Source organism: Scylla paramamosain, chromosome 17, assembly GCF_035594125.1.
Source record: "Scylla paramamosain isolate STU-SP2022 chromosome 17, ASM3559412v1, whole genome shotgun sequence".
NCBI classification, from domain to species: domain Eukaryota; kingdom Metazoa; phylum Arthropoda; class Malacostraca; order Decapoda; family Portunidae; genus Scylla; species Scylla paramamosain.
This window is the reverse complement of record NC_087167.1, coordinates 9535542-9559714: the sequence shown is the minus strand read 5'-3', so window position 1 is coordinate 9559714 and position 24173 is coordinate 9535542. Positions and strand designations below refer to the sequence as shown.

At 42.4% G+C, this 24173-nt stretch overlaps 1 long non-coding RNA gene across 1 annotated transcript in view; it reads right to left on the bottom strand.

Moving 5' to 3' along the window:
- Positions 1–24173, bottom strand: part of LOC135108448 (uncharacterized) — a 115884-nt gene that overhangs the window by 51475 nt on the left and 40236 nt on the right. Inside the window, exon 2 of the long non-coding RNA XR_010272273.1 lies at positions 13054–13120. This is a non-coding gene — a long non-coding RNA (uncharacterized LOC135108448). The remainder of the gene's footprint in view (positions 1–13053; positions 13121–24173) is intronic.

Sequence of the window (24173 nt, the reverse complement as noted above, 5' to 3'; positions counted from 1 at the left end):
AAAGAGACGAACATAGATAGGAAAAAAAAAAGGACGAGACACTGCCGCATTAGAAAATATGGACAACATGACACGATACACCGGGGAGACAAAATGCTCAGTACCGCCATCACCACACACGCATCGCTGCCAGTATCACCACCCCACACCCATTACCAACATCACCGCCACTCCCATCAACTTCATTCATCCATCACCAAAATCACAATGCATGACAATCAAAGTCCATTGCTGCCTAATGACGGCTCAGCCAATCAGGACAGGGCAGCACAACGACGATGATCACGACCACGAAGACGACGACGACGAAGAAAATAAAAAAGAAAAAAGGAAGAAAAGAAAAAAAAAAGGAGGGAAGAATCTGTGAATAAGGATACAAGAGGAGGAGGAGGAGGAGGAGGAGGAGGAGGAGGAGGAGGAGGAGGTGGTGGTGGTGGTGGTGGTTAGAAGAGAATAAAAAAAAAAGAGGAGAAGGGGGAGGAAAAGAGAAGAGGAAGAGAAGGAGGAGAAATACAAGGGAATACAAAGGAGGTCCAAACAGCAACAGACCGTGACGTCCTTACCAGGCTGTTTGCGTTAGTGCTGAGTCATTAGGGAGCTTTAAAAGAAGATTAGGCAAATTTATGGATGGAGATCATAGGTGGAAATTGGTAGGCATGTTTAACACAGAGACTGCCACGTGTAGGCCTGATGGCTTCTTGCAGCTTCCCTTATTTTCCTATGTTCTTATGTTATTTTCTTATGTAACTATACTATTCTACGTTAACTATTAGTGGCAGAAACATGGCAGTACAAAGAAGAAAAAGAAGAAAAAGAAGAAGAAGAAGAAATTAACGACAGATAAAAGCACCTGAGGAAGAGAAAGAAGAATAGGAGACGAACAACAACAACAACAACAACAACAACAACAACAACAACAAACAAGGAACAACCAACAAGAAGACCGACCAAAAAGTACAGGAGGTAAAAGAACGCAACACGGAAAGGCGAAGGAGGAAGGAAGAGGAGGAGGAGGAGGAAGGCAGAAGGAGGAAGAGAGAGAGAGGCATCAGGGGCCGACAGGAAGAGTGAGAGAGAAAAGTGATGGTAATTGAGCCCAAGGGACGGGGCGAGGCGGCGGTGGATGGCAGGTGTGGTGAGGGTGGAGGAGGTAGCGGGAGGGGAGTTAATGAATGTGGAGGATGAGGAGAGCGATCGAGGCGTGGGTGGAGAAATGGAGTGGAGAAGAAAAAGGAGGAAGAGGAGGAGGAAGAGGAAGAAGGAGAGAAACGCCAAGGAGAACAGACTGAAAAGAAAGGCGCGCGCACACAGACACACACACACACACAGAGAGAGAGAGAGAGAGAGAGAGAGAGAGAGAGAGAGAGAGAGAGAGAGAGAGAGAGAGAGAGAGAGAGAGAAATTAACTTGGATAGGAGTTGCGGTGACTATCACGTGAATGGAGAGTATCTGCGGTGCGGAAGGCAACCGGAAGGGAGGGCAAGATGAAACCAGAAATAAGTTGATATTGCATAAAAATACTTGCAACAATAAGCCATAAAAATCCTGCTGAGGAGAAAGGGGAAGAGGGGAAAAGAGGAGGGGAAGCAGGGGAGAGTAAATAGAAAGAAGAGGCTGACTTTGACCTTCCCTCAACCTTGCACGCCACTCCGAGGTGACCTTGCCGCCATAATGGCCTTAACCAGGAGCCAATTTTGTGGCACGAGAATCACTGGCTGCCTAATGACCGGCCCGCTGTGACCTGCCGCCTCCTTGGCCCCGTAACTCACCGCCCCTCGCGTCCCACGCGCTGTGTTGTGCCATAGGTAACATGATTCCTCACGAGTGACGGACTCATCAAATGCCTTAAAACTCCTGAACTTTCACTGCATTGAGAAAAATATTATATGCTGTCATACCAAGAAATTATCCGGGATTCTTGATTCTCTTTCCTCGAACTCCCCCAGCCTCCACATATTGCTGGGTGCCGAGGTCAAGGCGAGACCCAGAAGAGAACAGATTTCATGAGCCAGGAGCATTCCCAGGAATGAGCAGCGACATGACGGACACACAAGTGCAAGAAGCGAAAGGAGATTACTAGCAACTGCCAGGGCCAGTGTAGGTAAGGGCGGGTGCACGCGGCTCAGAGGCAGCGACTGTCGCTGTCCGACATGTAGTGTACGACAGCCTCTGATAAATCTAATATTTGACTGAGTGAAAAGCCACTACACTTGAAAGACAACTGCTGCAACCGGGATTTGGAAGAGTAGACTGCAGCTGACACACATCAGATCCAGCGGCAAAAAAATCTGATGCAGCAGCGGGGAGTCGCTGGGCCGCTTTTTAAAATCGATCAGCGATAGAACATGACAAGAGAAGTCGACACAGTAATCTGCTGGTGGACAAAGCCTGGCTGGAGAGAAGGGACCAACCACAAAAAACTCTCTCTCTCTCTCTCTCTCTCTCTCTCTCTCTCTCTCTCTCTCTCTCTCTCTCTCTCTCTCTCTCTCTCTGTGTGTGTGTGTGTGTGTGTGTGTCTCTCTGTGTGTGTGTGTGTGTGTGTGTGTGTGTGTGTGTGTGTGTGTGTGTGTGTGTGTGTGTGTGTGTGTGTGAGTGTGAGTGTGTCTGTGTGTGACAATAGGGACATTTTTCTCGCCTTGTGACTACTCAACCTCTTCTGAACACACGTCTAAGTTCCCCAGTGAATTCCTGTCTCACGCTGATCTCTCATTCTCTCAAGTACCGTCGTGAAGTCTTACCTCTTAGGCAGTCATTAACCACAAAAATCTGAAGTACGCGAGTTCCTCTTGTACCTCTTTTCTTAACTTTACAATCTCTTTTTAATCACGTGTTTGCGGTGTATTCCTAACTTGCCTAGACTGCCACCACTGTGCTGCCACGAGCCACCACACACCCCCTCTCATCTTATATTGTGTTGTTGCAAACTTGACTGCAGTATTCAGCAAATCACCTTCAGTTACACTTCCATCACCTCCCGCTGTCTCTCGTGTCGCATCAGTCCATATGAAATTGCAGTAAACATACAATCGTGGGTATTCACTGCACTTTGGAAATTGATAATCCATTAAGAATATGCTCACACTCTTACTCTTATATCAATACATAAACTCTAAACATATATCGTTGAAGCAATTTATGGTAGTCATAGTCACGTGGATATTGATGGAACATTTATACCAGGTCTCACGTTCGGATATTAAACACGCCAGTCCACTGCGTCATTTTTTTTTTTTTTTTTCTTCTTTTCCGGAACAATCGTCTGCCGACACCGGGGAAACAGGAAGCAGGACGCGCCAGCTCATCATCCTTCCCCCTCCCTCCAGACCAAGTGCTGTGTTGATCATGGCCCATCATGTTGGCCAAGCAAAAAAGAAATAGAGTTATTAATGCATTACGTCTGTTTTAGGTACTATTGGCCGTCTGTCATATTGTCTGCACTCTGACAATTAAATTAGTCGACAATATAATACCAGTGTTTTTTAGAGCTAGAAAATCAAGAGCAAATGTCCGATGGAGCACTGTCAATAGTTACACAAATTAAATTAAATAAAACCAAGTGTTTCATAATAACAGAAAAAAACACTCACGAAAAAAATAACCCGTGACCACAACGCACACATTATAAGCAAGAATGAAAAACGATGACAACAAAACCAAAACGATGACAACAAAACCAAAGAACATACGAGCAGTTAAACAGGCGGCCAGCGGACGTGGCCGGCAGATTTGGGAATCCCCGGGCATCCCCTCACCAGTACTTCAAACAATCCTGTCTTAATGGAATGATCCACAGGAAGGGAAAAAGGTTCCACCACTGTGAGGAAATGGCGAAGCTGATCCTCTTAAATTCCAGGTTTCTCCTGACGAAGATAAATTTTTGAAGTGAGAGAGAGAGAGAGAGAGAGAGAGAGAGAGAGAGAGAGAGAGAGAGAGAGAGAGAGAGAGAGAGAGAGAGAGAGAGAGACTCCCTGTAGGCAATTACCCCCCGCGCTGTCCCTCACAAGCACTGATACTTATCTGTCTATTCGTGTTAAAATGTCATGTTTTATAAGCTGTCGCAGTAATTAGAACTCCATTTTTTAAGCAATACCAGCGAATCCTCAAAATGAGAAAACTCAGGACTTTCAAGGTCATTGTCACCACTACCATCACAGTGATCCGGCCTAGTCCAGTAATGTTCGTAGGATAAGCCTTTGCAACGGCTCCTACTGTTCCGGAGCCACGCAACCTCAGCCCGTGAGAAGACACTCAGAATACAAAAACCTTCAGCGTGAAATAGAGAAGCTGTTCAATACGCCAGAAAGAAGATTGTACAATGAAATGGCTGACACCCGAAGGTTAGGAGGCTTGTGGCTGGACTATGTGCTGGCTTTACAACATCTCTGGGTTTTACCTCTCTGTGGAGAAGCAATGTTCGATTTCAGTTTCCACGAGTATCCCTCTTGCATGACGAGTGAAGGAAAGGTTAGTGCTCGTTCGCGTTGGTATGGTGCGCTTTGCGAGTTTGGCTGAAGGCCTCGTGGCGGTCCTCATGTGGCTGCTTAGGTGCTCTTGCTGGTACAGAGAAACGACCTTATTTTTCCAGAGCACGGATGTTAAGGAGGAAGACAAGGAAGATATGTAAGACAGAATAACACGGCGCAAGAAGAAGAGGACAATCAGAAAGACAAGGAAAACGTTGAAGAAATGAAATGATAGGATAACGAAGTGTGGGAAGAAAATGTGGTCGAACAGGAACAGGAAGACAAGGAAAACGTGGAGTGCATAGAATGCAGGGATAACAACGCTTCTAAAGAAAGGAAGAGAACATGACGGCAAAGAAAACGTAAAGTAAAAAGATAACAAAAGGTGTGATGAAAAAAACGACGATGGCAAGGTGAAGGTAATACACATGATGGCTGCCAATACGCGGCTGTCTAAGAGACGCAGCGCTTTCCGTACTCTTCTGTTACCTGCCCGTTGTCTGTACCCAGGTCTGAAGAACTTCTCTCAAACACGTAGCAAGAAAACGACCAAGAACCTTCATGGTGTTTCCTTGATGTCACATACGAACACACTTTGCAGGGACTGCACCAGGAGGCAGAAGATTTCCTCAAGTGGTGTGTGGAACTGAGGCTGAGCGCGTCAGGCGAACTAAGTCCATGGAAGCCATGAGGCGGGCGGTGAGATCCCTGTGGCTCCAAAGAGTGGAGGTCACCGGCCACTGGTTTGTATCTCTCAGATAGAGGCGTGAACCTCAACGTGCTGTGACAGTGGCAGGGATCACCACAGCAACAGATGTGTGATTCCCTCGTACATCATGGGGTAGCATCGCCAACGTCTACCGCCATCTGGACTGAGCCACAACATCCATCATTAAGTTCATCCATCCAGAACACAGCCTTCATTCGGACACTCCCTTTGGTAAGGTAGTTGCGTTAATGGGAGGGGAGTTAGTTCGAGATTCGGCTAATGAGTTACCCGCTCTGAAGCCACTAACTCTTCTTGAAGGGCTCTTTGAAGAAATGTGGTCTTGCCGAGGACGCATGTCCTACGCCGCGACTCTGATGGCAGTGAGTTTGTTAAGGCTCCAGGTGCGTCCACACTCTCGGCGACACTAAGGAAAGACGGTGCTGATTTTTTTCCGCTTTTAAAGCTACAAGTTGCATTACCATGTGATTGTCATCAGTGTGAAGCGTAGAGGGCGCTATCTAAGAAAAGTGGTGTCCACAGCCATGCCACTCCTCTGCCAAAGATCTTTGCCGGTGTTGTGCGAAATCCTTGCGCTGCGAAAATACTGGCAAGTCGGCCTTCTTCGCTCAAGAATCTTGCACCCGTGTGTTCTGTAGGCCTATATAGATGCTAATATAGTTTTTTTTTTTAGCCTGCAAAATTATTCAGTAACGATTTGAATATGAATTAATTCAAATGAATTAGTACAAGTTTTAATAATCAAGGTATAACCACTATATAAAGCTGTGGAAAGAGACAAACATTGGGAGCTCAAGTATCTTGCGCCCCGTGTGTTCTGTGGGCTTAGATAAGGGCTAATATAGCGTTTTAGCTTGTAAAATTATTTAATGATGACTTCAAGGCACCTTTTATTCATATGAATCAAAACCGGTTTTAACAATCAGGGTATAGTCACTATATAAGGCTATGGAAAAAAAAGAGACAAACCTTGGAACTCAAGAATCTCGCAGGTCGTATGTTGTGGTGCTGACGCAACGATGCGCATGCGCAAAAATCCGACTCGCCAGTATTTTCGCAGCTCAGGATTTCGCACGACACCAGCCATCGAGGATCCTCTGATGCTTGACAATGACACGGCTCGTTCCTCATTCCGCGTTGCCAAGGTAAAAGAGGCCTTCCAGGAGGCCTCCCAAGTGCTGCTCCCAGCACAATACTGCCGGTGAAAGCAGCTGCGGCCACTCATTTCTAGGACAATTGCTAACCCTACTGATCCGTATTCGGGACAGTTCACACACCTTGCAATCAAAAGGAACATCATCAGGGGAAAGGACTTCGTTGTCAATAATAAATCCCGAGACTGAGGCGAGGTCCTCAGTCTGGCAGAAAAATAACACGAAGACAGCTCACAGCTATCTTTCTTGTAGCGTGATGTTCCAAAATTCTTTTTACAGTTACAAATGCTTCTAATTATTTCATCCATACTCATCAGTTTCACAGTCTGACCTTCACTAAATAATCTATGCTCTTCGTCATTTTTTGGGGTATTGAAAGTATAACCTGATGACCCACAACTCACTTAATCACGTCCACCCTCCTCTATTTCTCCTTCAGTGACGAGACACTGTAACCTCGCTATGTTCGGAGTTTACTTCCCTCCAAGGCTTACCTGAGCCCGAGTAAGTTCCGTAACATTAGAAATTATGATCAGTGAATGTTTATCTCGATTCAGGAAACAGATAAGCAGTAATTGATTCCAGGCAGGGATGCAGGTGAGTGGAACAACTCTTGCAGTCGTGTAGGAATTGTTGAAATCTTCTAACAAAAACTTCAGTCGAAAACCAGAATGAGAACAAGGAATCGTAAAGGTATTCAATTATGTATATCTTCCCGCAAAAAAAAACAGAACATCAAGAACACGACATTTGCTATGAAAAAGAGAGAGAGAGAGAGAGAGAGAGAGAGAGAGAGAGAGAGAGAGAGAGAGAGAGAGAGAGAGAGAGAGAGAGAGAGAGAGAGAGAGAGACTACGAGCGGTCTGCCTTGATTGCTTGAGAAACTGAAATCTAATTATACACAACTTTATGCACTGCTGTCTGTTTTATTCATTCCAGTTTGCTAGCTAATGCAGTCTATTATTTTTTTCTTATTTTTCTTTATCATCCACATTTTTGCGGGCTACTCAGGTTAGTTCGTAGGAATTAGATAAGTATCATTTAAGCGCTTTGTTTTTTTTGCCCAATATTAACTAATAATACCATGATTCTTTATTATTTCCCACTTTTCCTTTCTACCTTGATTTTCCTAAGACATGCTGTTGTGTTAGACTTGCGCGCTAGCTTCCGACCAGCAACAGGTTACTCAGTACAGACGCAGCACTGATAATGGTCTTGCAGAAGGACAATAGCCATCATGAGACAAGCTGCATAGATAAAGAAAGCCTATATTGCACAACGCTTCCTGCTCCGTGAAAGGCTTGCACCAGCAATACTTAACTGAGGTTCTTAAGTAAAAAGAGAAGCAATACGACTATTCTAAGCAAGATGTAATGTTTTCTTCATACACAAGGGGAGGAAATTAGATAGAGAAAAGTCAAAACGTAACATTTTTCGTAAGACCACAAAAAAATATGCATTGAGGCAAGAAATTAACTTGCTTCATTGACGTCAAGGAATGATTATACCAGTTACGTAAATCCATCAAGTGAATCTTTTAGGGCCAGATACTGTGCTGCCCTGACCCTACACGAAGGTGAAGGGTGAAATGATGAACTGTTCGCTACAGAGTATTAAGGCATAACCAGGAAAAAGCATTACACGGATGTGCGCAGCATCCAGATTGGTTTTCCAGGTGAAGTGATGTGACCTTTCATGCCACGCACATACAGAAATATATAAACACAAACACAACACGAGAGAGAGAGAGAGAGAGAGAGAGAGAGAGAGAGAGAGAGAGAGAGAGAGAGAGAGAGAGAGAGAGAGAGAGAGAGAGAGAGAGAGAGAATGCTTGAACACACACACACACACAAGGCCGCATCAAAACAAAGTCCATATAAAAAAATAACAGCATCTGGAAATTTGGTTGCCATCGTCAGCTGGTCGCAACAGTACGATAAAGAAAGCAGAGCAAGCAAAACAAACTGGCCACGAGCAAAACTGAAGCAGCAAATTGTTGTGATTATTCCCGCCGGAGGATAACCGTCGCAGCGGCGGGGAATGCCCAATGAGTTCTGCCGCGCCGGGTGCCTGTCCCAATGAATGGCCCGCCTGAATACCAAATACCTGACGCAAGTTTGCCTTTTGTCTTGTCATTGTGTATTTAGGGCCTGACTATCACGTGTTACAGTGTTGTAGAGTCAGTCTGCCAATCTCTCTCTCTCTCTCTCTCTCTCTCTCTCTCTCTCTCTCTCTCTCTCTCTCTCTCTCTCTCTCTCTCTCGTGTGTGTGTGTATGTGTTGACAGGAATTTGAAGGTCAGGATAATTTTCAATAAGCACAGCTATTAACCGGTTCTTTTTTACCTCTCATAATTCACTGGATTATTTCGTGAGCATTCATGATCTAGTGCAGAGTTTCAAAACTAATGAAAAATAAATAAACGAATAAACATGAGTATATCGCAAACACAATGACAACGAATTCATACAAGTTATATAAAGCAAACTGCAAAACATGCACAATAACAGATTTTAGCCAGTAACAATAACTCAGTGACTGATGACAATTGATTCCACCCATGACATTACGTGGATATTTGTTGATGTTGTTGTTGATGTTGTTGTTGTTGTTGTTGTTGTTGTTGTTGTTGATGGTGGTGGTGGTGGTGGGGGTGGTGGTGGTGTTTTTGTTGTTGTTGTTCTTGTTGTTGTTGTTGTTGCTGCTGTCATCGTTGTTGTTCTCCTCGCCGTCGTCGTCGTCGTCGTTGTTGTTGTTGTTGTTATTGTTATTGTCGTTGTCATTGTTGTTATCGATGTTATTGTTCGAGACACTACGAAAACACCACGAAACCGAGACGCGGCACTGTAATGTACCAATTCACGGAGTCAGAATACATGAAGCAGCAACAAACCAACATAAGAATACGTTTTCCACATCGCAATGCAATTAAGAGATGAAATTCAACCTTATTTTACAACAAGCGTGTCAGGAAAGGTGGCGGGGACCAAACATGAGGAGCCAAATGAGATAGGAAAAAAACAAAAAGTAGGAAGTCCATTCATACAAAAATACCTCGTGACCTTCCGAAGATGCCGACGCGCAAATATGTTTTTGAAAAGGTTAATTTGGGTTAGATCGTGTTTGTCTCGAAGAAGAAGAAGAAGAAGAAGAAGAAGAAGAAGAAGAAGAAGAAGAAGAAGAAGAAGAAGAAGAAGAAGAAGAAGAAGAAGAAGAAGAAGAAGAAGAAGAAGAAGAAGAAGAAGAAGAAGAAGAAGAAGAAGAAGAAGAAGAAGAAGAAGAAGAAGAAGAAGAAGAAGAAGAAGAAGAAGAAGAAGAAGAAGAAGAAGAAGAAGAAGAAGAAGAAGAAGAAGAAGAAGAAGAAGAAGAAGAAGAAGAAGAAGAAGAAGAAGAAGAAGAAGAAGAAGAAGAAGAAGAAGAAGAAGAAGAAGAAGAAGAAGAAGAAGAAGAAGAAGAAGAAGAAGAAGAAGAAGAAGAAGAAGAAGAAGAAGAAGAAGAAGAAGAAGAAGAAGAAGAAGAAGAAGAAGAAGAAGAAGAAGAAGAAGAAGAAGAAGAAGAAGAAGAAGAAGAAGAAGAAGAAGAAGAAGAAGAAGAAGAAGAAGAAGAAGAAGAAGAAGAAGAAGAAGAAGAAGAAGAAGAAGAAGAAGAAGAAGAAGGCGGAGGAGGATGACGAGGAGAAGGAGGAGGAAGAGGGGGAGCAGGAAGGAGGAGGAGACGGGAGAAAGAGACGGAAATAGCAGAGGAAAGTCGCGTTACGGTCAAGATTAAGGTGATCAAAGAAGCCACATTAACAAAACCGCCCGACTGACTGGCTGCTATTGCCTCTTGACACGAAGACCTGAACGCGAACAATAATTGCACCATAATAAAGTGTCCCATAACTCCTGACAGGCGGCATGAGACGAGGTGAGCGGTGGAGAGATGGAAGAAAGGAAGCACGATAGTGAGAGCATCCGGCTAGTCTGTTTTCCAGCGGCGTACCACGTCACTCATGCTGGAGAAACAGTGCAGGGGCTGAATCACGGAGGAGGATCAGTGCCACGTCTTTTCTATCTTGAGATTTTCTGTTTTGCCTGTAGGGTCTCTACACTTGACCAACCTCCTCCACGTATTTCTGTTGAAAACATTCTCTTCTATGTGCTTCTCCCTCATACTCGTATCTCTGTTGAATGTACCCTCTTCTAAGCTCTTCTCCCTCACTTATTGGTTTACACAGTCGATCAGTCTTGTGTTCGGGTCTTTTACGGGTCGTTAACGGTAATGTACAACAACGGTTCTTCCAATATCTTGGAATTTACATTGAGAACTATCTAAAATTGAGGCATATGCAAGTTTTCATGAGTTAGCACAGACCTCAACTAATCTATTGATGATATATATTTTCACAGGAAAGCGTCATTAAACTATGCAAAATATCTTCGTGTTACAAAGTTGAATCTTGTGAACAGGAGAGAATGAAACCTAAGTTCTAAACCAAGCATTCTCACAATTTGCAATATCAATATGAAAATTATTTTTAGTGTGAAAGTGACGCAGAGTCCTTGATCCACTGATGAGAATGTTCATGTTTCAACAATTTTGCCTGAATTCTTGATTATCTCAGACGAGAATTTTCTCAATAGTTTTCAGTTGTTTGAATCACTTTTGTTGTGGGTGGAAGCAGTAATATGTAAACTCTTAAGAGGCAACTATAATATTTGCTGATAGCCCCGAGGGACATGTAACGACTAACCAATGTGAAAATTCTGTGCAAGGAAAAAATCACACAAATATTCGTACGCAAGCATAGAAACAATAGAAACAATAGAAACATTCAACAAACTATAATCAGGTTAAAACAATTATGCCTCAGGATTAACGAGGTGGAGATGAGTGACAGATTTTAAAGGGAATCCATTCCTATGATTAACCAAGTGGAGTGTTAAACTTTTAAGTGTAAGGAAACGTTCTCATCCACTGCCAGAATCCTGAAATCTCCAGACGGTGTAAGGAAGCAAACCCTCCTGGTGCCAAGAGTAAACACCAACTGAAAGGAGACTTGGAGATTAGAGTTTTATTTGCAAACCTTAACTACATTTGACCAGAGAGAGAGAGAGAGAGAGAGAGAGAGAGAGAGAGAGAGAGAGAGAGAGAGAGAGAGAGAGAGAGAGAGAAATATCCAGACTATCAAACAAAGGAATAGACAGACAGACAGAAAGAGAGGTAAGCAAGCAAGATATGGCCTTCATTCCTGCACCTCTACTCTCAAAGCTTCAGGGGTTTTCCTCTCTCATGTCTCTTCCAACACTCAGGAGCGTTTTTGACATTTTGCTGAAAATACTAAAAACTAGAAATCTTCAGGTTGAGAGGCTGGCAAGGTGAGGAAGAGGTGTAACTTTCAGCCTGAGGAAATGCTGTGTTCAGACGCCTGGCTCAGTGCAGGGGGTGTGGGAGCTTCCCAGCTGCTCCCCATCCTAATTTATCTGCACTTGTTTTCGTAAGTTCCTTATCTCCCTGTTATTCTTCTCCTCATCTTCTCTCCCTTCTCTTCCTTCGTCCATTCCTTCTCATCTTTCCATCTGATAAGGCACGTGTTCTTGTTTACAAACAAGAGCGATGATGAACCTCGCTGTGAAGCCTCATCAGGCTCACATTCACAATTTGATAAGGTTAAAATGTTCATATCCGTATCTCCAGCCTCTTCAGTGTGACGGCACTATGAGCACCGTGAAAATGTTCAGCAATGCCGTTTGAGGAAGATGTCACTGTATCAGGATCAATGACCACTTTTCCAGTAGTGAGGCGGTGGCAGTTCAACACAGCTACCACCACTGTCCTCCACTAACAAAACTTCCGAGGCTAGACACAGAAAAATCTAGTTCTTAAACGGAATATCAAAATGTGTGTGGCTGCCAAGACACTGAGCCTCTGGTGATACGTTGTGCGTAAAAGGGGGAAGATAACTCCCTGAATTCCCCACGGACAGTTCAAACTGCACCTGCTAAGGCCAGAAAATCTGTATGTGACACTCGCAGCCTACGTAGCACCGAGTTGCCGTCACGTACGTGCGACCCCTACAGCTTAGGGCAGTGCACGCTCCGCCGCGCCCTCAACACAGACACCCCAACACTCTGCAATACACAGCGTCGCAATGAATACCAAAACAGGCAAGTCATGTGAATTCGTGGATTTTTTTTTTTTTTTTATGTTTACTCTGTATTCTTTTTTGAGAGCGACAAATTACCCAGATTCTTTCCACTCCATTTTTTTTGTTTCCTTTGAACGCATAAATAAATAATATATAAATAAATACACATAAATAATAAATATATAAATAAAAAATTATGCGTTTGCAGAGAGAGAGAGAGAGAGAGAGAGAGAGAGAGAGAGAGAGAGAGAGAGAGAGAGAGAGAGAGAGAGAGAGAGAGAGAGAGAAATTGACATGAGCAGCTAACTTCATTATGAGCGAACGAACAAACTGGATAAATCAATAAGCTAACAAGTTCAATATATATTCGCATGTATGTAACTACCGGTAAATAATCAGTTGGATACAAATATAAATAATTCTACATACTTACTTATTCAGAAATCTACTTCAGCTATACTTATAAACAGATATGCATAAATAGGCGACACTTTTTTTTTCTTTTTGTTAGTTTAAGATTAAATTTTCCCGAGGTCGTTCACACACACACACACACACACACACACACACACACACACACTCACCTTGACACAATACCAGGAAGGGTTCATATACGCACACAGCCGGATCCAGGCAAATAAAGCGCCTTACCTGTGGATGGGAAAGAAAATATTCGTTTGAAAAAATAAAAATCAGAAATTATTAGAACACACCCCATAACATTTATCCTATATATCTCATTTTATTTGATTTATTTATTCTATTTTATTTTTTTTTTTTTACTTCTTTACTTAAGTGGATAATGGTAAGTCCTCTCACGACAAACTTTCATTTCCGGAGATTCATTTTTTTTTATTTGACTGCAACGTACAATTACCATTCAAACTTGTAAAATGTGCAATATTGTGTTATGCAGCAGTCAGTCAGTCAGTCTCTCTCTCTCTCTCTCTCTCTCTCTCTCTCTCTCTCTCTCTCTCTCTCTCTCTCTCTCTCTCTCTCTCTCTCTAAAGCTACATCTCCTCCTCCTTCTCCTCCTCTTCCTCCTTCCTTCCTTCTCCTCTTTTTTCTCCTCCTCCTCTTCTTCCCTGCCTTTCTTTTCCTCTTCTTTCCCGCAACCCTACACCCTGGAGGTCTCACTGGCCTCCGGGAGGAAGCCCAAAAGACGTAAGGCAGGAACTCTCTGAAGGGAGGAAATTAGACGAAGATTTTATTTCCTCTCAAGAACTGTACCGTATCTAGGACTGAGTCTGTCTCTCCCTCTGTTCGAATACATATCTCATCCTGCAGCTGGCTTGGTATATGGTTTTATTGTTCATTTTTCACTTGACCATAGTGGCGAAAATTAGCGGAGTATCTGAAACAAGCTCTGTCAAAGTACGATCATATTTCATCAGTTTGTTTGAGTTACTCATGAAAAACGATGTAACACAGCCTCTGAAATCCATAGAAAATGGCCTTGGAGATTTACATAGGATCGGTCAGACAGATACAACAGAATGGATTGAATTGTGACCGACCGACCTCAAGAAATAGACTGGCTTATTGGTTGAGTGAGTGACTGACATGACTAACTGATTAACTTACGGAGAGACAGGCAGACAGACAAGCAGGCATGCAGGCAACTCGGCAAAGACAATTCGAGAGTAATAAATAAATAATGAAGGTGAAATCAAGAAGAAAATAAAAAAAATTGAAAGAAATAGAGAAATAAATGGATAGACAGATGTATATAGATAAAGATTGGTTTATAGACAAACACATGTATACATACATATAGACACATCGACATACAGAAATGGATTCAGTGACTGACTGAGTGATTGATAGATATCCAGACATGTAGATAAATGAAAAGATCCTGAGATAAAAGATATAATGGAAAAAAGAATCGCAAAAAAAAAAACACGAATACGTCAGAGTTTCGTTACCTTGGAGATCTATTACGTAGTTCTTTCTCTCATGTAAGACCTTGGGAGGGTGAGGCGATAAGTGGGACGTGACAATGATAAAACATCCCAGAAGAACCTTATTTGTATCTCAAAAACGGGATTGTTTTCAATATTGCCATTAGTCGTGAGAAGACCACCCCACCCCTCCCCTCCCCCCTGACTGCTGCGTTCAGGATATGCAACGAAACACTCGTGGAAGACACTGCTCTGATAGGCATTGGAAAAGAAAAAAAAAAGCCTATATATAATCACGCCTCTTTATAAGTTCCTGAAGAAAAGTGTGACTAATACTCGTATTTGTAGAAGTTAAGCATCATTTTCTTTCCCCTACCGGAGAAAGTTATTTATTTATTTATTTATTTATTTTCATTGTCATTTGATGTGTTTAGCACAGATACATTTTCATGAAGTCACTTGCGATAATATTTTTTCTTCCTTTCTTTTCTTATTACCTCTTACATGCGGATACTATTTTTTTTTCCTTTTTCTTTTATTTCTCAACGATCCCGTGTTCTTCATCAGCCATCAGGGACCAAAAAAAAAAAAATGACGAGAAACATCAAGCATAAACAGTTCCGGAAATCTTGATCTCTGGAGAATATTAAAGATCGTTTGCATTCGCCAGTGTAGCGTCTCCTATGATGGAGCAACTGATGGACACTATTTCCTCAGTCAGTCGTCCGTGTGACAATAAATATACAGAACGTAAGTCTGCGGAAAATTGCAAACAAAGGGTGAGCCAACTGGAGACGACCCTCTGTTTACAATTTCCTTCCCTTCCCTTATTCCGTCTTCCTTTCCTTCTTCTCTTCTTGTTTAAATCTTCCCCTCTCTCTCTCTCTCTCTCTCTCTCTCTCTCTCTCTCTCTCTCTCTCTCTCTCTCTCTCTCTCTCTCTCTTGTTTTCTGTGTATTTCTCCTTGCGTTGGCAGAGGATGATTACCAAGCAAGTTTTGTATTACTTCTTCGGCATCGTCTTTTAAAATACTGGCAATTTTTATTTTTGTCTGAGAGAGAGAGAGAGAGAGAGAGAGAGAGAGAGAGAGAGAGAGAGAGAGAGAGAGAGAGAGAGAGAGAGAGAGAGAGAGAATAATAAGAAAGATAATGGGATGGAAAGGAGAAGTGGAGAAGCAGGGAGAGAATGAGACACAGATAAAGGGGAGGGGATGAAGGAAGCGGTGAGAAGACATGATTTCAGAGAGAGAAAATAAAGGGAATGAAAAGGAAGAAAGACTGAGGAGTATGTTGGCGGAGAGGAAAAGGAAGTATGGGAAGACTAAAGGAAGAAAAAAAAAATAGGATGAATTGAGGATGACGGTGGGAACAACAACAACAACAACAACAACAACAACAACAACAACAACAACAACAACAACAACAACGACGACGACGACGACGACGACGACGAAGACGACGATGACAGCAAGGAGAAAGAGAAGAAGTACAATAAAAACAAGAAAGAGGAGAAGAAGAAGAAGAAGAAGAAGAAGAAGAAGAAGACGGAAAGGACAACAAGAACAACACGAGGGAAAAATCAATATAACGAATTTGTTGTTTTTCTTATGTTACTGTTTTCTTTGGTGGCAATGTATGTAGAATTATGACAAAGGTATTTACATGAAAGAATGTGCAGCATTAATTTACTAATGGTAAGAAAATGGTTCCAATTTTGCTTAAAGAAATTGTGGCAGACCATAATAAGAAAGGGAGAGAAGAAATTAGCAGAGGGGATGGAGGAAGGATGAAGCAAGAGTGACCGTGAGGAAGGTATGAAGGGAGCAGGGTGTTTGCTGTGAAAATGGAGAGAGAGAGAGAGAGAGAGAGAGAGAGAGAGAGAGAGAGAGAGAGAGAGAGAGAGAGAGAGAGAGAGAGAGAGAAAAAATAAAGGACATAACTTGTTTCTCCTGACGTGGAGCCGTCGCTTCCCTACAGAAGGACGGTTTTCGATGCGGCGGAACAGACACATGGCTGGGCAAAAACCAAATTCACTCCCGCAAACGCAGATCTGCAAACCCAAATATTCTTTTCTGCAACTGTAAATTTGCAAACTTCTTAAATTTTGCTGCTTCATAAATGCACACACGAAACGCAAATCTTTTAAGTCTTTTTTTTTTCAGTGCTGCGAAATTGGTTTTATTTAATTTTGAATACCATTAAAGGATCTTAAGCTTAGGGCGATATCTTTCGTACTCATGGAATTTAAAAAAAAATATATAAGTTTTCTCATCTACTATATCTCTAACGTTATTCACTGTCTTGTAAAATTAAATATATAGTTAAAGCTAAATTACACATATTATTATAGCAGTATATGAATGAGACTGTTTTCAAGACAAGATAAAAGCCAATTTGCGTGCTGGCTTTCATTAGTGGAAACACTTCCGCGAACGCAAAAATGCATATATGCGTAAAATTTGTCGAAAATGCAATCCACAAATGAAATCACACTCCCACAGTCGCGTCATTGCACAAATATTGCTGAAATGGCCAAGTCTCGTTACCACACCTAACGACCCGCACACATTAATCCTATTTGGCAATGACCGATTTTCCAGCAGTGAATCCTATTCCCTCATTTTTCTCTCTTTGCTCATGCATCACCAAACACAATTAGCAGAGGAGTCTACTGGCTCACTCCGCCCGCCGCGAATCAGGTCTCTCCCCTGCTCTCCGTAATGAGTTCAAAGCCAGGATATGGACACGCCTTTGCAGGAAATAACGTTAATTCCATTAATAGGCGCAGGAAACACAGTAACGAGGGAGGGAGGCGAGAGGAAGACCCAGTGGAAATGCTGATGTTTCAGGAAGTTCTTGGGCCGCACGAACGCCTGCCTCCAGACGGCGAGTTTGGCGAAGTTGCTCTGCTTTGTGGGACACCTTCAGCATTAATTTAGATTGTGGGATGAGAGGCTTGGGCGGCAATCCTTTCGAATTTACAGTCCAGTCTCTCAGGTCCGCCTTCATTAATTTCAATAGGTGCGTCAACCCCAAGAGCTGACGTTCGCAAATAAGACGTTCACGCTTATGTTCGGAGGATGAGGTTCTTATTAAATGTATAGAGATGCCACGTAAGATAGCGTAGTTATTACTCTCACTTTGTCAGCAGAATGGCAACCTAGGAATAGTAAGAGGTAGGACAAGAAATAAATTAAAGAAATAAACAAATAATAATAAAAAAAATAAAAAAAAGTGAATTGACTAGTTTTGCAGGGGTGACCTCAAATGAACAGACAGCAAACAGAGATCGAGTGGAAATATTGTTTAGCTACAATGGAACCACACAGGTTGATGATGATGATGATGATGATGATGATGATGATAATGATGTTACGATGATGATAATTGTACCCATGAAAAGTCAGTAAGGTCCATTGCGTATATTCATCTTTCTACCTGGGTTTCATTAACATCGTGTAGTGACCATGACTCGTCCTGGCATACTGACGTGCAAGACCTGCCGCTGCACAGGAAAGCGTGACCAAAACAAAACCACCTCCATAATGCTGGTGAAGAAAACAACATAATGAGCCAGATCTTGAAACTTTCACTGTCCGACCTTCGCTTCCATGAGACAGCAGCACTATCGTCCGCCACTCAGGCCTCCCACCACCAACTTCTGTAAGGAGACGCGTCAAGGACGATATTCCGATCTCGAAAAGTTATCTCATGCATAACTTTCGAGCGTACGTGTTGACGTTATATTTTGTCGCACAATGCAGTGATCTCGTTATTAAAGTATTGATTGATGACTAGGGAATGTTTATGAGTGTATGAGTATGTACTGATACGTGGATATCTGTCTCGACTACCCCACTTAGAAGATGTCAGGTTAATAAATATATAGATGTATACCCCTTAATGTGTATCTCCATTCAGGGCTGTCAACACCGGGTACACAACTAATCATACACAGAACAACAGGATTGCAACAGAAAGATTCAGTTTAAGAGGACAGGATGCAAGAGATGACGAATAAGTTCCTAATTCTCTCTCTCTCTCTCTCTCTCTCTCTCTCTCTCTCTCTCTCTCTCTCTCTCTCTCTCTCTCTCTCTCTCTCTCTCTCTCTCTCTCTCTCACCCAGGCAATAAGCGAGAAATAATAGCATAATTAAATATGAATTTCACGTCCTCGGCTCACTGCATGACCGTCCATGCAACTCAGACTTAATTCAGTTTCGTTATCACATCAACACGGATTTCTTTCCTCTTTTTCTCACTCATGTCTGAAACAATATACGAAAAGTACAAATACAAGTGAATGTGAATAATTACACAGTACTAACTAACTAACTTCACGACCTTCTGCAGCCACTCCATTTCTGAGTTCCATTACATTATCATCGCAGCGCCACATGAAGGCAAACCACTTCACTATATTGTTACATGAACTTTAATTTCAGTGATGGAACACGGGTGAATTTTAAAGAGAAAAAAAAATAACAGTAATTACAAAGATACGTCACGAGATGCGCCTCCCTGATGACACAGAGAGCAGAGTGTACAGCAGGTCACCAGTGAACGCTGACAAACACTATACTGCCCTTCTTTCATTTGCTCCAGTCAGGGATCGCCACAGCGGATAGTGTCTACACCTTACTCCGTCCCCCGCGTCCTTTGTTGTACCCATCACCAGCAGGTCCTCTACCAAAGTATCCTATAAACCTTCTCTTCGGTCTTCCTCTCTTCCTCTGCCTAATGGGTTCACCTCCAGGATATTTTTACGTACTCTACACCTTTCCTACATCGTCACACCACATCACTCTCGCCTCGCTCTGACAAAATATAAACGGTGTGACTTTTAGGATTCATGCAGTGTGAAATATTCTTCGGAGTTATGGGAACTAGCTTACCTGGAACACGAGGTAAGTATCTTATGTTAGAGATACGACACTTTTCTCGGAAGCGTGAAGAAAATAGCTTACGTACCTGTCCTGAATTTAAAAGAAAAACTAAGAACTAAATAGTATGTATCAGAAATGTTGCAGAGGTACGACATATTTCTCGGAGGCACGAAAATAGTCTGCCCGACCTTATAATTATGAATTGAGGTACGAGAAATAGTACGTGTCAATGAGTGTAGCACAAATAGGAACTTGAATGGATCTCAAAATTCAAGCATTCGCACTAGATCGACTTATTTATTTATTTTTTTTTTCTTCATATATTTGTGTGCTTTTTTTTTTTTCATTCGTTTGTGTATTATATCAGTAGCGATTATCACCGGGTGCCAGGCATCACCACCGGGCACCAGCACCCAGCACTGGTGAGGGGTGGCGCTCATCACGGGGCGGCAGTGCGTGGCGGCAGGGCGGACATAGTAAGACTGCAGGAGTAGATCCGATTAATACCAGGAAAAATAAATAGCAATAATAACATTTAACTAATTCACAACGAAATCACTGACGATGTGCACATTGTTCGGAATATTTAGTTCTCGCTTCAAGCAACGTTTTCTGTCCATCGCAGTAAATAAATAATTAAATACATGAATACACAAGTAAGTAAACAAACAACTTAATTGATAAATGAATAGATAAACAATTAAAATCAGAAAATTGACAGAGTAATGGTACAACAAGGCGAGTGACGAAAAATCACATCCTGGCTGATGGAGAGTTACAGTGCAACAAAGTGACTGGTGAGGTTAATCAATAAGGGATGGACGTGTGATCTTACTTAAAGGACGGGGAGTGCACTTCAGAAGAGCAGTAACCACGGAAATTACGATAAAAGATGGCAAGAGATGCAGCATTGCACCGGTGAGAGAATCAAGACAGTCTGTTACAAGAGAGGAGTAAATGACACGAAAAGATTTATACTCCACCCACCCACACACACACACACACACACACACGGTAAAGCTGCTGCCATCCTCCAGCGGTGTTCAGTGCGAGGATTGAAGACGCCACCTCCTCAGCCCACACACTCCCGGTTAGCCACTCGAGGCTTCAATTCTAGAAACCTGGAATCCCTTTGAACCGCCGCCTCCCTCCTCTCGTTTCCTCTCCTCTTGCCTCTCCTCCTCCTCTTTTCTTTATTTTCTTCTTATTCTTATTCTTCTTCTTCTTCTTCTTCTTCTTCTTTCAGAGACAGAGAAAGCAGGGGAGGAAGAAAAAAATAACAGGAATATTGATAATGATGCTAATAACTATATTATTGTTATTTTTATTATTATTATTATTATTATTTTTATTATTACTACTATTATTATTATTATTATTATTATTATTATTATTATTATTATTATTAATTATTATTATTATTATTATTATTATTATTATTATCATTACTACTACTACTACTACTACTATATATACTACTACTACTACTACTACTATTAATATCGTTATCAGCATCATTATTAATATTCCTCTTCTTTTTCTCTTCCTCCTCTCTCTCTCTCTCTCTCTCTCTCTCTCTCTCTCTCTCTCTCTCTCTCTCTCTCTCTCTCTCTCTCTCTCTCTCTCTCTCTCTCCAAACCGAAAACTTGCCAGGGTGTTTCCTTCACATTCAAACCGTGACGCCTCCAGACATCACTGTCAATCTGCAAAAAGCGTAATTGTGGAGAACTGACTCTGCCACGACGCTTGAGCAGGTGCCTGAGGAGCAGCAATAGGCGTGCACGTCTCGAAAACATTGCAACCGACCACTGCCGCCCACAAGACCAGTAGATGCCGAAGTTAATTGATAGTTGAGTTTTATTAATTTAAGCGTAAGTATAAGAAGGATGATGAAAACTTATTGGTCAAAATGTAACAGATTTTTTTATATTACTGGTAAGTAGTAAAGGGGATTGGCGAGGAAGGCGTGTGAGCAAAAGGCGATGCAACGCTGTGTCGTGGACTTACCTTCCCACCAGCCATCCACTTCTATCTGAGTCACCAAACCTCATCCCAAACCCTTCACGTCGTGTCACAAAGATCTCCACACAACAGGTAACCAAGCAATCAAGCCCATGTGTTCGTGTCTTTAATCAGAGAAGACTTATTGTACTTTCACCCACGCCTCATCCTCCTCACCCATGGAAGATATCCTCTCTGCCTTCCTTGATCCGACTACACCATTTTCTACGCGGTTATGTTCCCTATTTCCTTGTAACTGGAATTAATTTGATCCTCTCACGTTGTTTCCTCTCTCAACACCAGATATCGTCTTGAGAACTTTATCCGGTAAACTCATTTGCTTATATCATGCGCAGCACTCGGTGGGATGTGTCTGATGGCAAGAAATTATCGATCTTACGAGTATATCACTTTTCTTGTCCACCAAAGGGAGTATAACCTGCAGCACTGCCACTGGAATAAAACAGCCTTTATTAGAAATGTATTGGCCTGTGAAGTGTGGAAGCTGACTAGAACTATGAACAGTTGCATAATTACTTCCCTTCATTAAATCCCAGCAAACGAATTTAGTGATTATGAGCAAAAAAAGGCAGCATGACATCTTTCAAACTACCGGGAACTAACGAGTGGACTGGTTGGTTATTCGCGTTGACACTGAAAGGTTGAAAAATTAGGTTGTCCTTTATTTTGCCCGCTGCTGTGATATCCACATTATTGGACGCTTTTGTGTATTTCCCAAAGTGACAGCCTAAATTGCCCCATGTTTCCGGCATTACAAATACAAAAGTGGCAATTACCAATTTTTACCCTAATTTCATTCAGGTGCTCGACAAAATAGCTATTCAACGTCGCTCAATATTTCCTGAACAGTGATATCTCTTTTTAAAGGTGAGGGGCGAGGGATGCTACTGCGCCTTTTGAACCATCGGAGTCAACAACACCTGTCCACGAAGGTCTTTGGCCCGAGGTGTTTGGCGCGACGCTCAGCTGCTGTCTGAACTCCAGCACGACAAACACTCCGCCTTTTCAACGCGTGTGCCATTCATAGACCAGTTCATCGATTTCCTCAAAAGGCAAAGCTCTTCCGCCGCTGAATACTTCTTTCGATCCGCCTCCTTCCGCCTTTAATGCAATATTCCTCTATTTTCCTCCCACTTACTCGTGTAAAATTAAGTTTTTCTTACTATAACACAATATTCTAAGGTATCTCCAGCTTTACGGGAACCTTAAAATTTTGCCTCCTCCTCGACTAAACTTTTAAAAGCCCTCCAGAAAGCATGGCGGTGACTCGTGAATATAAATGCACTTGAAATGCGTGGCCTGTGAGTGAAGGGCTGCAAGTGTAGGCCGAGACGATGTGTGTTCCCTAAGTTACAAGGAAAGGGCCGTGTTCGATATCAGTGTAGTATGACTGCGCGGTATACTGCCCGATAAATGCGAAATTCCAATAAATCGAAGACCGATACGAGGGTGTTTTAATGTAATTGCATGCGTGTGTGTGGGCGGAGGCGCGGGGCAGAGAGATGACGAGGGGACACACCGTAGCAACAACACCTGTCCTCCCTACAACGCAGCTCTCATTTTTTATATATATTGAAACGAGATTTTAAAGTTATCACAGTGCCATTTATTATTACAACTTCTCTCTCTCTCTCTCTCTCTCTCTCTCTCTCTCTCTCTCTCTCTCTCTCTCTCTCTCTCTCTCTCTCTCTCTCTCTCTCTCTCTCTCTCTCTCTCTCTCTCTCTCTCTCTCTTATTCAATCAAGTTATATAATTAGCTGGCAATAATTAACTCCTGATCAAGACACTGCATTACTGACACCAGTGAACACAGCCTGTCTGATCTGCATATACGTAAATCATCGTCTCTTCGATTAGTAGCTGGTGATGAGTTCTTTGTCCACCACACCTCAAGGCCAACGGGAATCCACAAGGAGCGCAAGGCCTCTCATCCCTCGAGACCTCCAACCTCCAACTCTCATTCATTCTTCTCCCTGCCATTGTCTGCTCGGCTCAGCTCCTTCATTCCTCTTCCTTCTCCCCGCATCTCTTCGGAATGTAGACTTAAACCAATTTTCCCAAGGGATTGGAAAACGAGGATATTCAAGCCAGAGCCCAATTTTTTTTAATACTGAGGTCATAGAGTGTAAAATATCTTCCTCTGATGGAATGGGAAAAGCGAGGTGTGTGTAAGAAAGCCTTGTAACTCACACCACGCTGCACTGTTCCTTCCGTAAAACGTCATTCTTAACTTTGGTAGAGAAAATTAACTTGTTTCACGTATGGACGTAAAACTTCTTGCCTTTGTGGAATGGGAAAAGGTGGCGTGTGTACGTGTTGGAATGCCTTGTAGCGCACCTCACACTGCACTGTTCCTTCCATAAAACATCACTCTTGCAAGCAATGACAGAGAAAACTAATATATTTGACGAGAAGGGAACGTTTTCTAAATTAAATTTCTACCTTTTATGGAACTGGAAAGGTGGTGGGTGGAACGCAGCAATACATGACACACCGTACCATTCACTTCAGTCCCTCCGTATTGCACACATACATCTTCATACACACGTCTACCTAGGAAACTTTGCTATTCATGATTAAATCTACGGCAATCCCTCATTTTTTACCTCGTCATCATTAGAGACGCTTCTTCTTTCATATACAATCGCCTTATGTGCAGTGTAAGGAGCTTTCCATTCCTTTACATGGGCACGAGAATTTGTAAGCGTTTTTTTTAGGGGCAGCTTTAGAAATATAGATATCCAACTGTGCACTGAAACCCTAAACCAGAGAAGGGAGGGGAAGTTAAGTTACGTCTTTCATTGGTTTCATATTAATGTCACTTCACTGAATAGACGCAATAGGACGCAGAACACAAACAACCGCAACCTGACCCCTCCCATCTGCTGAGAGGGA